Source organism: Falco punctatus (genome assembly GCF_963210335.1).
Source record: "Falco punctatus genome assembly, chromosome: 8".
Taxonomy (NCBI): Eukaryota; Metazoa; Chordata; class Aves; order Falconiformes; family Falconidae; genus Falco; species Falco punctatus.
Window position 1 is genome coordinate 23,738,154 of NC_137588.1, and position 16,698 is coordinate 23,754,851.

A 16,698-nucleotide genomic window follows, 5' to 3' on the forward strand; every position below is an offset into this window, starting at 1 on the left:
TTTCAATGAACATGAAAACATCGCGTTTAGAATATATAGTTTAAAAGTGTCCGTAATTTGATGTTAATATTGTTTACTTTGATTCAAACCGTGATTATATCTTTATCCAGTAGTTTTTATGGGTTTAAAAAAGTTGAGTCCCTTTTCTTCTTTTTTAGCTTGTTTTCAGAATTTGAAAAACGGAGATACAAAGGGAGCTGTGGCAGCTGAATTCTCTTTCATGTGTGTCCAGTCCAGGTGAAGCCCAGCATAATGTACTGTAATATGTCTCTTCAGTTCTCTGATACAATGACCTGTGCATCCTCTAAATCCCCCACAGAATGCGCAGACACAGACTGATTGAGGTGAGTATGGACTTAAGTATATATTGTTCTTTGTAGCTCAGAGGAATTGGCACTTTTGCCAAATGCGAGATGATGTGGATTGTAATCTATTGAGATATGAGTTCAGACTGGGCCCTGTAATACATTGTAAGAATAACTAAAGATTTGTCTGGACTAAGTTTTGGGGTTTTTCTTTTCTTTTTTTTCCCCTCAAAAACAAACAAAGAATATTTTTCACAGTTCGTGACATTTTGCAGTTTTACTTACGACAGTGATCATGGAAGCACCTTCGTGGTAAGAGCCTCTTGCGGCAGGCTTTTCCTTGGGAGTATTGGTGCAACCATGTAGAGAAACTGATGGAGGGTATGCACATTGGAACCATGGGGTTTACCCTTTCTGATGGTATATATTTCATTTTTTAATTTATTCTGTGACCGTGACTAAGATTTTATAGCTGTTGGTGGAACTGTGTGTTAAATTTGGATGACTTCTGATTCTGATCTGATGAAAGAAAACAGAGCTGGGGCTGGTGAGGAAGAGCTGGCAAAGAGGAACACTGAGCATAGATGCTCCCAAATCATAGCTCATAACTATTTCAACAAGATCACCTTTCTAGTATAAGCAGATGAGAAGATTTTATTTACTTTTGCCGTAATAGGAAAGGAGTAGGGCAGCGGTTTACCTTATAGGTCTAGGCGACAAAGGAGTATTTTAAATGCTTAGTCTTTTGTTCCATAATGAATGAGAAACAAGAGGTCTAACACTTTAACAGAGGAGGCAGTCACAGCAATTAAACAGCATTTTTAATAATCCCCCAACCTTTCTGTCAGAATCAAAAGCTTGATTCTGATCCTAAACTAATATAATTGTGTTGTGTGTACCTCTTTCCGCCTGCTTACCTGGTGCACAAAACTCCCCTTGCTCCCCTCCTCTTTGCACTCCTGGGGAGCTCACCACCCTCCTTACTGCTGGGGTCAGCCTCCTTTGTAAAATACACCAGTTAACAAACCCAGCAGATATTTGTACTAACGCTCTATGCCAGTAACTCTGTTTCTGGCCTCTTGGCTTTGTTGGCCCCGCGGTGCCTGGGCTGCATTTGGCTGCGGCTCCTGGGACACGACCCTCAGGAAAACCCTTTGGTTTTCCCCAGGTGCCATATGGCTGGGGAGGCTGATACACCTGCTGCTTTTCCACCTTCAAGACCATAGTCATAAACACATAACCTGGGAGATATTAGGATCTTAAATGGCTGAATAAATAAAATTGACACAGCGATGCTGTGGGTCAGTTAAAGAAAGGGTAACATTTGAAAGTGTGGCTCAGAAAAGTTTCGGGAGAGGAAAAAATTGTTGAGGACTGAAAAGACTCTGAGAGGTATTTTGACCTACAAGTAACACATAATAAGATTAATTAATTTTTTTTTTTATACCTAACAGAATTTTATGTATTACTATATTCAGGATTTTTTAATCATAAATATGAAAACACAGCTTTGAACTTTTAACACTCAGAATACTGTTTTTCTTTTGAAAAGTCAGAAAAAAGGATACATTTACGTGTGTTCCTCCATAACATATTTTATAGAAAACAATTTCTTAAAATATTTTAAAGTACAATATTTCCAATTTTGAACTACTTTAGTTGGGGTTGTCCTGTAATCTAAAGTTTTAGGCAGCATTTTTTTCCTTCAACACTTAAAATGGAAACCTAAGAACACTGACATCTTAACAGTAACCCAGAAGAGATTGCTTGTTGATGTTTGGGTTAACAGGAATAAAACATCCAGAATGTTTTACTCTCATTGGCTGGTTTTGTGCTAACACACGTGCACTAGCATGTTCTAAAATATCTTACCAAAACACTGAAATACATTTCAACAAATCTGTTTGAACTCTGCATTTCTGCTGCAGGCAGAATAATGTCTACTGGTTTTATGTTTGACTCAGAACTTCCTGCGAGGGAGATTACAGATTCATCAAGGAAGAGTCCTTCATGCAAATACCATCTGCTTCAGAACTCAGCTTTACAGAGGGTGAGAAGACTCTTTTCTAACACACAAAAGACTGTGGTGGAGAACCAACCCATGGAGGCTGAGGTAAGGCACCAGCTTCCATAGTTGGGACTGTAACAGCCCACCTTCTGCAGTCGGGTTGGTACGCCGGTGCACGTGTGTTGACGGGCAAAATTTACTGGTTTCTTTAACAGCTAGTACTGTTTTTCTTAGGGAATGGGTGGATTTATTTCTATGCACTTAGAACTTTTCTTTTTAAGAGTTTATGGGATGCAAGGTAATAGAGGATTTTTAGAAGCACGTGTTTCATTCAGTGCTCGAAATTGAACTTACTTCGTGTAATTCTCTTTCGTCTCACAATCTTGGTCTGGGGGGTGGGGGGATAAAAATAATGTAAACAGAACTGAAAAAAACTGAGTGAGAGGGATTTGTTTTATACAGCCAATGGTGTCCTCAAGCTAGGTAGCTTGTATAGCAGTTTTTGCCTTATGTAGATATTTGAAAGCAGAATGAGTTTTCCTTCTGGCAGAATCCAGTTAGTGACCAGGGTATTTACAGTTTCAGCTTGTACATCTATTAAATTTGTATCTCTCTTTATTCATGTGATTTTCCCCTGGAATCTAATGAAAACATCCTTTAAAGTTTATTGTAAAGATTGAACTTTAATACAGAGACGTTGAATTTGGGTCTTCATGTAGCAAAGCTCAACATCTGGAGAGTAACATCACCAAATGTTCACAAAATTGGCAAATGTAAGTGCAGTAAAAACTATCAGTATTCAATTGAGTAAGGTAGCACAGCATTGTCTAATGCAATAAGAAACCAGCTGGGAAAATACACATCCAGTTTTTTGGCATTTGGATAGAGAAATACAGTGGGAAGGGCTGAGTTTCAAATAGTTTTCTCAGCTTAAGAGAAGGAATGAAAAAACAGGGCTGAGAAATCTCCTGCTGACTTTCAAATGTGGGTACATGGGGGAAAAATATCTGCTTGACCAATGACCCTGCCTTTCTATATCCACTAAAAGTTGATCCTGAGGTATCAACATATATTCCCAATTTTGTCGAGAACAATATTTGGAGCCTACATTTTACTCGTAAGGAGACATTAAAAATGTATGTTTCTAAGACTTCTGTAGCACTCAGTCAGGATGTTGTCAATGCCATCATTTCATGGTTTAGGCTAGTCTTGTATGACTTGTCAATATTTCTGTTTCAAAATCACCTTCGTTAAAAGTGGTTGCAGCTATGGCAGGGGTTAGTATGACTGGATACCAATACAATAATGTTAGGTGACAGGTAGTCAAGTGTCAAAATAGTCCATAGACACTATTGGCTTTCATTAAAAGGAGTTTGATACTGGGTTGTAGCTGTATTTTCCAGCGACCAAAAACTACGGCTCTCCAATTAGTAAGCAAGTTGAAGTCTGGAGGAAAGGAAAAAAACACCCAAACGTAGACCTGATGGGTCCTTGTTTGTTAGACTACTGCCATGTCTCTTCTGCTTGCTGGTAAAACATATGCTTAAAAAGTACCAGCCAAGAATGACACACATCTGTACCTTAAAAGCTGAGTGTATTTTGTGCTGTGAATAGGAAAATAAAAATTCCCTTTGCTACTGTTCCACTGCCCCCAAATAACCATTTTATCCTCCCTCTTCAGCAGCCTGTATTGGCCCTTGTGAGGGGAAACTAAGTTAGTACAAAATCACTCGTAGATTGCATGAACACAGATATACAGCCTAAAAACGTGAACAGAGCTGCCAGCAATGCACTCCCTTTCCAAATCAAATGGTTGAAGAAGATATCAGTGAAAGGGTTTACAACTACACTGATGATAAAGACATGATTGAGGTCAATATACAACTAGGAGGAGAAAATCAAAGGCAATTATAAAATGTCTAGGATGTTGTAATCTTTCTTAAAGTATTTATTTAAGAGTGTTCTAGAACAGGTGTCCAGCCGAAGCATAAACATCCTTACTTTTCACCCTATGAAAAGAAGTGAGCAGAAACAGCTCTGGAGCTTTTCCAAAGCTGTCCTTAGCTGTACCTTCTGCAGCACTTCAAAGGGGGGATGTGTTGGCCAACAGAAGTCAGATGAAACAGTCTCTTCAGACTCTGTAGCTCCACTGTACAACACATTTACAAACTTTCCTCCAACCAGTCAAAAACCTGGATATGTAGTAGAAAAAAAAAAAAAAGTTAAGAAAAAAGTTATAGAAAATGTGAATACAGATGTCTGCAGCCACTTTCTGTCTGCATTTATTTGAGAGTTTAGGGCTCCAGTTCCCATTGCCGTTTTGCTTGTAGACAGCTTGACTACAAGTGCCAAGGGCTGTTGCAACAGCCATTGCCAGGGCTCTTTTCTAGGAAGGCTGCTCAGAGCTGGCTGTCTGACAAATGCAAAGTCAGAGAGGGTAGACGGAGACTTGTAGATGAGCAATAGTGTTTGAAAGTCTGGCCACACAGCATGTAAAAGCTTCATTGGATGCAGGGGACAAATGAAGGTTTTTTTGTAAAAGCAGAAGGTGGGGTGCTGCAGGACCAACAGAGAAGGCATGTCAGCAAATCAATAAGTGGCAAAACCGACCTCAGGGCTGGTCTCAAGGCCACTTAGATGTAGCCCAAAGGACTAGAGAAAAGCAAATGTGGTCTCAGTCTTCAATAAGATTTGACATATTGGATAAGTTACATGGTCCAGAAGCTGTGATTTGGTCCAGAGCTGGCTGAAGCCATTAGCTGCTTCAGCTCATGTAATTTTGGGAAGTTCTCTGTAGCTAGGGCAGTTTGAGTCTTTACAGAGGATTCTTCCAAGAGACTACTGTATTTGAAGTTCTTTACTGGTTTGAAGTGCTACAATGGACTGTTGGATTTGTGGGCAGATTTCTGGCAAAATGTAAATGTGTAAGATAAACGCTGTCTCCTGCGGGACTCTGCACAGCGAATATTGCCATGGTCACCAATGTGGGCTGCATCTCTGAAAGCCTGTCTGCAGGAATGCATTTATTTTTTTTGTCGTCTCTGGAAAATATCAACAGGTGTTTCTTCTCCCAAGGACTGATTTTAGCATCAGACACTTGTTTTGCCACAGAGAAAGGGAACAGATCAATTATTATAGTCCCTATGGTTAGTAACCTGATTTTGTTGCATGTTTGGTTCCTTCATTTCATATTGAAATTACAGTAGTGGGCACGTGTGTGGGCTCCCATAAAGACAAGGATACTTTATATTTGTGCCAACTGGATCCATGTTCCAAATTCAGCAGTATATTGTCTTTGCTTCTTTTGTAAAACTAAGGATTTTACTTTGATTTTCTGTTTCTTACTCTTGTACCTATATTACCACTTACTGAGAAACCCATTATTTGGATGTACAAATTGCTGATATGTAATGTGTGTTAAAAACAGATTTTAAATAGCTTTTGAATAAAAAAAAAACAGAGGTCAGCTAATCATTTTAACTCCCCTCCTGGCATATATTCTCTGCTCATGACCATAGCATCTAAGTCTTCATTAAGGCTACAATTCAGAAATGTGCTATGTATTTTTGTTAGATCTTCCTGATCATGAGGTAAAGTGAACAACATTGTACAGCTTGGAAGTTAGTGATTCTTTTCAATAATAATAATTTAAAAACTGTCACTATATAAATATATTTATGAAAAATACACTTAAAATTTTTCAGTGAATTGAAGCAGAATCGTATGACAGTGTATGCATTGTTATACAAGACAAGAACTGAAATAAGCAAAGGCTGTTTAGATCCTTGGGATGACCTCTGCAGAAATCTAGCATTGCCATAAAACTTTCTAGCCTTGCTATTCTTAGAAGATAGGTGTTGTTGGGAAGGTGCCACAAAGGCAGTCTTCCTAAACAGCTCCCCTGCCATCAGTCATTCAAACCTCCCATGTGACTGGTCTGTTGGCGATTGAATTGAAAACAGGAGAGATGAGATGAGAGTTGCTGGTTTTACAAATGAAGAATGAAATTGGATGCATTTTGCACACTTTGCAATCAGCCATTATGTATATGTTTAGATTGAAAACCTAATCTGGTAGTTTTCAGATCCGATCATATTAATGAAGTAGCAGAATTACCTGCGTGATTCTGTACTACAGTCAATTTAGTATGTAGATATGAAGGAGAATAAAATAGGTGAATTTTTATAATACTCTTATAATTCTGCAGGAATTAAACCGGTTAAAAATGTAGATTGAACTTTGTTTTAATTGGTTTATGTTTAAAGATTCTTTGATCAGCGATAACAGTAATATATATTAACATGTTGCATTTTAAAGTGACGCTGCCTTTCATTAATCAAGTGTCTGTATGGTTGATTAATTTGAACAAGGTTTAAATTGCTATGAAAATTTATCATTCATAGCCATGATCTCGATTTACATATATGTTAATTATTGTAAATGTAATCTTTTTCTGAATCCTCTGGGCTGCATACTAAAAAGACACAGTGATCACAGTGAGTGACTACTTTTCTGTTACAAAGTGAACTCTTACCAGTATTCAGTAAAGTCTGTTTCAGTTGTCAAAGATAGACTCAAAACATTAAAACACCATATGCTAAAGGCAAGTTCAAATACCATAGATGCAATTTCCTTTTCAAATTATTTCTTTATTCAATGGCTAGAACATTTAAGAAAATGAAACTAAGTACTACCAACCACTATAAAATTAAGTTCTGTCTCTGTGGGCTGAAATAAATTTTTCCCTTCCTACTCAGAGACTTTCTCCAAACTAGTTACATTATTAATAATCATGAGAGGGGACTTTTTTCCATATGTCTTTTGAAAAGAGTGACTTGAAGAAGTTACTGAGTCAAAAGAACCCTTTGTAGTACAATTAGAATGAGTTAAATTGTGTAAGACAGACATCACGAAGGTTTATAGCCTTTTAACATGACATAGAAAAAGATTTCTGTACAGTGGCTGTAAAACAGCTGTACTAGAGCTCCTCACATACACCACACTGATGCATGTGTTTAATGCAAATAAACACACTTGCTGTGCTTTCTTCACACTCTTCAGCTCAAGGAGATGACAGTCATTTGTCTAAAACTTATTGCATTTGATATAGTCAAGAATTTTATCAAGGTTTAAAGAGAGAGGATGTTTCACAGAACATTTCCCACAATGTTACGGAGAGAAAATGCACTGGCAGGAAATGGATTTCAGATACAAAGCATAAAGTATCTCTCTTTCAACAAACAACTATTACAGCTTTTATTAAAAAATGCATATCAATAGAAACTAATTACTGTTCATTAGACTACACTCTGGGCCTCGTATTGCTAATAATTCCTTTTTTGCATTCACAGAAACTAATTTTTTTTTCCTATTTTTTTGTTTATTTTCTTGAAATATCCAGGTAGATTTTATTCAGAAATGACTTAAAATAAATCAGAATTGCAAGCAGATAAGTGTTAGGGCCTCCAGATCCTGTTCCAGGAAACACTTCAGCATATGCTTATATTCATCTTTGCTAAGACAGTATCTCTTCACTTACCTATCTTTAGTGTATGGCCTGGTTTCATCTTCCAGAGGGTGTTAAATTGTTCCTTACACTTTTTCTACTTGTTTCCCAAGTGTTTTCATATTTTTACATTTTTTAAATTAATCTTTCATTACATGGTTGCGAAAGGGACCATTCCTAGGTGCAAATTAAAGTAGGTTTTTATTTACATTAATTTTTATAATTTTCTGTTTAAATGGTTTGTATTTACATAATATATTCACTGCAGGACTAGCCTCATTTCTTAGTCACAACTTAATGCAATTAAAATGTCTATCTGGAAACCTTTGCAAGCATAGCACCTTTATACTACCTGACTGAGCAGTTTTAAAGATACTTAATTTGCAGTTTTCCGTTTGACAGTCTGATAATGAAATATAGTGTTTTGAGTCCCAATTCTGTAAACGGATAAGATGAGGCACATTTGTGAAAATCATATCAATCTTTTGACATGAACATGAACAGATTTTGGAATGTGTTGTTGCAGTCAAAATCTGGAAGAAAATAATCCTAAACATATATTTTTATGTAGTGTTTTAATAGAGCATCATTGCAAGATCTGAATGGTTTGGGTGAATGCTAAGCAGGAACAGGTCACTTTTTTTACCATACAGTCATGGTGGCTATCATGTCATTGTATCTTGTGGCACAGACTGTTTGAAATTCATGGTTACCTAAATTGTTTTTTCCTCCCATAAATCTGAAATATGCATGGTATTTGCGTTGTGAAGAGATTTTGGCATTAATTGATGGAAGCTTTTTAGCTGCAATGGTACCCTGGTTGTCGATATAATAATAGGAGCTACACAATTTGTATACATAGATAAATACATTTAATTGGCATCTGCTTTCATAGTTAAAGTGTCAATAAAGAAATCTGGTAACTGATTACCAGCAAAAATTACTGTGTGGCAGGAATTCTGTCTGCAATACCTGGACATCCCTTTCTGACAACCCCAGAGAATTAAGATGCAGATAAAACCTAAAAATAAACTAGATCAGTGTGTTCAGTTATGACTCCTGTGATTTGCAGATGACACTGAAAAATTAAGAGAGTTCTGAAAAACATTCAGAATTCATTTCAAGTCTGTTGATTGTGTGTCATCATGAGAAATGTAGTAGATTTGGCCAAGAGAGGCATCAACTAGGGTTTGTTCACAGTACCAGAATCAGGGTGCACACAAGGAAATTGTTAGGGCACAGGGTTAGAAACAAGCAAAGCACAGAGAATTAGTATTTTATAAAAGACGTGGTATTACAATTCACTGCTATGGAATGTACAGAGGCCAAAAAATTACAAAGGATTTAAAGATGATTAGATAAATTCATAGAAGAAAAAAAAAATATTTCATAGAAGTTGTTAGATATCTCTGTGGATTTTTGGTTTAGGAAGCCTTTGGGTGATTATTGGAGGCTAGGAGGACGTGCCAGGTTACTGAGTTAACTGCTCCATTGGTATCTGCAGTACCTAGCTGTGAATTTTATTTATATTCAGTAACTGAAGAATTGGATTAGCATTTATTTAACACACCTATCTGTTAGTAATTGCTAGCTAGACATTTCTGTCTGTCCTTACCTCAGCCCGAGATAAAACATCACAGTAGTGAGAATGGCATGTTACTCTTCACCAGGGAGCAGAACACTTTGCCTGACCTCTGCAGCTTACTCTACCAGCTCCGGGAACTGCTTTCTCCAATTACTTTCTTCTTGGCCATCCAAACAGGTACCTCCCATGCCACTGACGAGAGGAGCCCGCATCATCCCCTTCCTCATCCCCTGCAGGCTGAGCCTGCCCTGACTCCACTGCGCTGTCTGGCACGTGGCCTCCTGGGGCTCTGCAAGAAAGGATCCTGGACAGTGACTTCTGTTTGCTGTCACCATGGATAGAAGGAGGCTTCTCAGGGCAGCAGGTCCTTCTATGTGACAAATGTCCCAAAGGAGGTACTAAATACAGGTTGTGTCCAAAATTTCCTCCTCGCTTTCTGACTAGAGTGCCCAGAAATGGTTTTGAGGAGACTACTGCAGGTATGTGATACAAATCTCCATTGCAGCAGGATGTCAGAAGCACTTGCTCATGCTTCTCACCAAGGATTTTCTGGGCAAACGTCAAGCCATGAGATCTCTAAAATAAAGTATGTTACTTCTGGTTTTGCTGACCTTGCATGAAGGACTGTGAAAGGCAAGGAATTATTGCATGAGTCCCATTTCTAATATTTAGGCACCTTTAGTCAGGCCAGAAGAAGCTGTCGCCACTGTTTGGTGGGACCTCTCACAGTCTCCGGTTCCATATCCCCTCTGGCAGGAGATCTGGAAATAAACAGAACCTGTGCAGAGCCACATCCTACCCAGCACTGAGGAGAGTCAGTGGAGCTGGAAGTCTTCTCACTTAAGTAGACGTCAGCAGCCATTCTCTTAAAAACACTTTCAAATGTGTCAGAGGAAAACTACTATGCTCAGTGAACGACTTGGCTACCTCTGGGTCTCTGCCAGGGAGTTCCCTCCCTTCCCTCGCTTTCGAGTACAAACTCACCTGCACACCAATTTCTGATCTAAAGGACAGAGGACCTTTCTGAGTTTCAAACATGACATTTGGAAATTCATTTAAAGGAAGTGAATTATTTTAGTTGAAACTTTCTACAACATAGGACTAAAATATTATCAGACTTGCGAAACTTCAGATCAATTGGTAGAAATCCAGTGAATTAAGAATAAAATGAAATAGAAGCTTACAATAGAAAGTGTCAATGTTACTCGTAGTAAAGGCTGCCTGTCAATTTTACTGACATGTATGTATGTGTATGTGCATGTATTTTAGAGTTGATCAACCTTGGTTGATAGACCTCTTGTCAGTAGAAAGGATATAAAAATACTCAGCATGTTTTAAATAGATGCACTATAAAACCAAGGTCAGGGTTAATTTTTGTGGAATAGTTCTTGTTTCTTAGTTTATAGTGGCAACAATATTGACTTACATAGTTGAACAAATGAATCCATTTCAAAAAGTGCATAGGATTTTTTTTTTTCCTGCGGACATAAGACACTGGAAGTATCCTGGCTAATTGCTATTTTTAAGGTAAGCGAGCCCAAAACATTCTAGTGTTTTAGAATAGTTTGTGGACGTCTGTTTAGAGCCTAATATATATCCTTGTAGCAAGGGTAGGGACTGTGCAAAGATGGGTGGTAGTTCAATGCCTGTTGACCCAGCTGAACTGTAGGTTTATTATGTCACAAAAATCTTCTTAAGATACAGCCATGTTGCAATTTTCTGTACCTACATTGCATAGATTGCATCTGTAGCAGCCGCAGTAACTTAGCATATACTGTTATTCATACAATCACAAAGCAAAACAGTCCTGTCCCAAAAAGCCTACAGACCCTGAACAGTGTAAGTCATAAAGACTAGACACATTGGTGGAGTTTAAGGACCCAGTGGCAATCACAGGGAGTGACCTCAACCCAAGAATTGGCACATGGACATAATGCCAAGGAAAGGTGAGGTTTGTGGAAACAATTGCATACAAAAGACAGGGGAGCTGTATGGCAATTTCAGCCAGCTGGTACTGAACAGGAGGATAGCTTGGAAAAAAGAAAAAGGATCTGCGACAGAAGTTGCCAGTGAAAGAGGGATTGGTAGGTTGGAGGTGGTCTCGTGAAAGACTTAGCCCTGACAAAGGTGAAGGCAACACAAGCAAGTTGCTTTGGCTTTTTGTGTCAGAGAAGAAGAATTTACTGGAGGGAGGATAGAAAAAGTTGATGTAAGGAATTAGGAACATTCTTCTTAATGAAAAGAAGCAGAAAATGTCACATTTGCTTCTACCACAGAAAGACAGGGTGCAGTGATTAAAATGAAGTTTTACATGCATTACAAAATACATGGGGATAAAAGACCATCTTTAAGATGCAATGTGTAAAAGGAATCTGCCAGACCTCATTGTAGCTTTGGTACAAAAGTACTGGTGTGAGCTGGTGCCCACCTAATTGGTGTGAGTGACAGGGTCACCCTGTGAGCTAGAACATCTGAGGAAACAGATTATTTATGGGAGCAGATTAAAACTTGCTATGTAAGGTTGCATTGCACCACAGTTCCACGCCTGTTTTACCCCAGCACAGCCTGCACTGCTTCCAAAGCACTACCTGTAGCTGTGTGGTCCACCTTTCCCTGGTGCCCAGCTAAATAACCTCAGTTTTGGCCCAGGTCAATCCTTGATCAAACATTTGCCTCTCCGCATGCTTTCCCATACCCAAGAGAAGGGAAAGGAAGGAATGGCTGAAAGGGAGAGAAGTACAGCACTGCCTGAGTCAGCAGAGGTCCTGCCTTGTGACAATGCAAATATTTTTTGAACTATGACTTAACAAAAAGACTGAGATTTTAGTCTGAATGGCAAGAGAGAAGTCTGGGGCAAGGTAGTGAGCTGTGACATTTGCAAAGCAGTGAAGCCTGAGTTCGTGTTCCGATGGACTTCTCCACCCAGGGACGGTTTAGAGAGGAGTAAGGGAGAGCCTGCACCAAATCTTGAGGGAACCACACAGGAAAATGTAGGGAGAAAGGCATAGGGAAACTCTGTTGAAGGTGCATGGATGCATGATTGGTGCTGTGGGAGAAGAGGGAGAGGACAGTGTCATGAAATCTGGGGGACCATTAAACACTGAGCAGTTGTAATAGACTCTATTTGTTGGAGAACAAGCGTGGAAAGCGTGGAACCATATTAATCTCCTGAACCTATTGCTTCTATTCTCCTGAGGCCTCCAAAGACCCCTTTGAATGTGCTTGCTTGAAAAGTACTCTGCTGAAACTGTTACTATGTTAAAAGTGTATTCTTTTTAGTTTTCTCTTTTTATAATAGAATATGCTTTAGCTCATATAAGAGATTGGGTCTTGTTACTAAATCTAAACGCAATAAACCTAAGTAATCTATTTATGTTTATTTTTATTAAACACAGGGAAAAAAAGAAATCTATTGTCTGGATTCTAGATAATCCATATAACATTTAAAGATGCATTACTTCCAAGACCACTTATTTCTTTTCTTAGAGAAGGACACCGATGCCCGTGAATTAATCTGAATAAACATCTCCATTGTTTCTCTCTGTTAATGATCACTTCAAACATTCTTTTTACCAACTTTTTTTTCCTAAAGAGAAAAAAAAAATGCAACTAAAGATTAGTGGGAGGATTATATATGTCACCTTTCTAAAGCCTAATTTCTCCTTTTGAAGGGTAATAGTCTCAGATTTCTAATACAACCTAAAAATTGGATTGCTTTGGCCTTCTACCAGACTATAAAAGAGTTATCATCTGAGTTAGTGTGCAACCATGCCATTGCCCATGCACCGGCCCTGTTGAATTTGGCTGGGGGAGGGGTGCAGTTCTGCCATGCTGAGCAGCTGCAAAATTGGACCCTCACAATAGAAATTAATCTGGTAGGCAGCCAGGAAGAACAAATATCAGGAGCTGGGTTTCTCCACAGTTACAGACCCACAACCACACAATGCTTCACCCCCAGATCTGCTTTGCTTGCTCGATTTCTGTGTGTATGAGAGCCTGCCCTCCAATCACTTCAGCAAGCATCTTCTGTATTTCAGCACCCTGCTCACATACAAGAATGATGGAGTCAGCACGCAGAGCGGAGCCAGGCATGCATGAACACCAAAACAAAGCCGGCTTGGTCTAGTTTTAGGCCAGATCACTTTGAGAGTGTCCTTTCAATAAGGACTTGTGGGTTTTCAGATTTTTATTTAGATTAGCAGCACTTACTGAGAGTAATAGAGAATTAGTTTTGTCTTCTGCTGGTATTTCATTTTTTTTCCCCATATATCCACAATTTGCCAAGAAGACACCACCCCCCCCCCCCAATAATAATAAAATCTCTGTACGTTCTCCAACCCTACTTTACATATTTTTCTCTTCTAGGACATCTGTACTCTGCATACTTTTGCATTCTCCCCTCACCCTTTTCTTCTCAGCTGCTCCATGTTTTTATGTCTCTCAGGAGGGGTTAATTCTTTACAGCTGCGTCCTGCTTGCCAGGAGTCTCACATGTGCAAATTATTAATCTTTTCTATTGCTACAGTAACTCCCAAGGCTTTAAACACCCCCTACCTAAAACTGGCCCTTTTCCAAAAAACTTTTCATATTCCCTCACTAAAAGATAATTTGGTCCCCTGCAGGGTTTGCGCTGTTATTTAGCACAATTGCCTAAGTAGAGTTCCTTATTTCCACATAATAATTTACAAATTGGAATTTAATTTAGAAATTTAAACCCCAGAGTACTGAATTGCTCTGATTGTTGTATAGTTGATATGTTAGTTTGGTTTTTCAGGGTTTTTTAGAACATGGCATTGTTTTCTTCTGTTTTGCTTTTAAAATTCAGTTTTGAATAATGTGTGTAGTTTAGCAATTGTAATGATAATGATGTGAAATGCAATTTGTAATGTCAACTGATGTAGCTAGGCTTCTTTTCCATGAAATACAGAGGCTGATTCTTAAATGTGGACTGACTTAACTAAGCACAGAATGTCCTAAATTTCTGTTTAATAGGAGGTTTAAGTTATTAACATGTATTTAGCACACTTTAAAAAAAAAAATTAAGATATTAGCTCAATACAAACTGCCCATGGCTTATATCAACAATTGGTTGTGGACACATGAGTATATATTTTGCATAACTCTCATTAGATATAATCGATGCAAAAATAGAAATGCATCCAGTAGTTGTATACGCACATAACTATGTCTATAGGCATACACACACATTGTTTTGGCTTCGGATGACTGATGAGCTGGCATTTTTTTTCTATCCTCTTTCTCTTTCTGATGTGTTACCCTGATTTCATATATATTTCTCAGCTACTGATTGGATATCATTATGACACTTCCAAGCTTCCCGATAAATAATTTATTTTGAAAGTTAGATATGTCATAATAAAGCATTAAGACACTCCAGGCAGTGCATTTCTGGTTGATTACATGCCTCCAGTGGTATTATAAGGCACAGGCAGAGGACTGAGTGATTTTAAACACCTGACAAGTGCAATAATCCCCAAGAACTGCATGGCCTGGAGCATCTTACTGCTGTTATGAAACAGAATTTATAAATAAAAATAAGAAGAACAGCCAAACCTATTTATTTATTGGGCATTATGACACCAGTATGACATCACTGAGGACCAATCAGTAGCCTTGGTTTATGTTGACTGCTGACAGTCATTTCCTAATGTGAACAATAAACCCAAATACTTCTAAGAATATATTAAACAATTTTGAGTTTAATGTGTGCAAAGTAAATGTAAAGGTGGGTTAGTTGCAATTCAGACACATGGTCTGTTTAATATATACGGAAAGTCTCCCTGTAGGCCAATTAAAAACCTTCCAAACAATGTTGGCTATTAATTCACATAGCATTTATAACTAAAGTGAGTTAAATTTTAACATCTCAGATAAGAGCTCTGTAAGGAGGAGAAAGAGATTTCATTAGGACAATAACCAGGTATGAATTGTGTTTGGTCCTGTGAAGAAAATTTTAAACAAACCTTTTAACAGCAAAGAGGATATGGGAGATGCAACAATGCTGCTTGTAGATTATTTTCTCATTAGGAGTAAAAATTGCTGGATAAAGAAGTCTAGCTCTGAAAACTATGATATGTATGGCTTGTAAAACTGTAGCTGTGAGAATGTGCTGCAGCATATAGTGGTAATGTTAAAGCTGTAGTTAAACAAATACTGCGGTGAAGAACAGAGATAAAGAAGTGGTTTTTTTTCCTAGCACATATATAAAAATAGAATTTCAGAAATGTCATGGCTAACACATTTAGCTGCTGGACATTGAAAATCTTCCCTGTGATTCACAACCAGAGACTCAGCATAATCAAAAGCTGTTATATTCTTGTGCATAAGCACAAGCTGTAGTGACTTTCCTCTGACTCAGTGGCAGGGAAAATGTGTTCAAGTAAAGTGAATCACCCTTAAAAAGAACGTGGGATGCAGTGATAGGAATAAAGGTATGGAAAAGGTTCTGTGCTGCAAATAACTTATACATTGAAGAAATAGAAATCATTGTGCAACTGGCAACTACTGGGGAGGAATTCTTCAAATAGACTGTACTTCACAGTATCCCAGAATGGCTGAAGTCAGCAGATCTCTGGAGGTCACCTAGTCCACTCTCCTGCTTAAGAAGGGTCACCTAGAGCAGGTTGCCAGAAGTCATGCCCAGATGGGTTGAGTATCTGCAAGGATGGCCATTCCACAATCTCTCTGGGCAGCCTCCTCCATTGTTTGACCACCCTCCAAAAAGTGTTTTCCTATGTTTAGATGGAATTTCCTGTATTTCAGTTGGTATCCATTGTTTCTTGTCCTTTCACCAAATGCCACCAAGAAAAGTCTGGCTCCATCTTCTCTACCCTCCACCCCCACCCCCCAGATGTTCATACACATTGGTAAGACACACACCCCTCCTCCCCCAGCCTTCTCATCTCCAGGCTGAACACCCGCAGCTCTCCCAGCCTCTCTTCATATAAAAGATGCTCCAATGTCTTTAGTCATCTTCTTGGCTCTATGCTGTAACTGATTCAGTAATTCCATAGCTTTCTTGTACTGGAAAGACCAGGACTAGACCTAGCACTCCAGAAGTTTCTTACTAGGGCTCAGTAGAGGTGAAGGATCACCTTGTTCAACCTGCTAGTAATGTCTCTAATGCAGCCCATCATGGTGTTGGTGGCCTTCTTTGCTATAAGGGAAGATTTTTGGCTTATACTCACCTTGTTGACCACCAGGTTTGTGGGATTATGTGTTCCCTCACCTTTACTTGGATTGAGGTGAGGCTGATCTGCTCTATTGTTCCCTG

At 38.6% G+C, this 16,698-nt stretch overlaps 1 protein-coding gene across 8 annotated transcripts in view; it reads left to right on the forward strand.

Moving 5' to 3' along the window:
- FIGN (fidgetin, microtubule severing factor) overlaps nt 1-16,698 on the forward strand; it is a 216,509-nt gene that overhangs the window by 124,994 nt on the left and 74,817 nt on the right. For all 8 annotated transcript variants that reach the window (XR_013929967.1, XM_080399118.1, XM_080399116.1 and 5 more), the window contains one exon: nt 1-16,698. This exon is cut by the window's left edge and continues 18,833 nt beyond it; it is cut by the window's right edge. The gene's annotated coding sequence lies outside the window, so the exon portion shown is untranslated.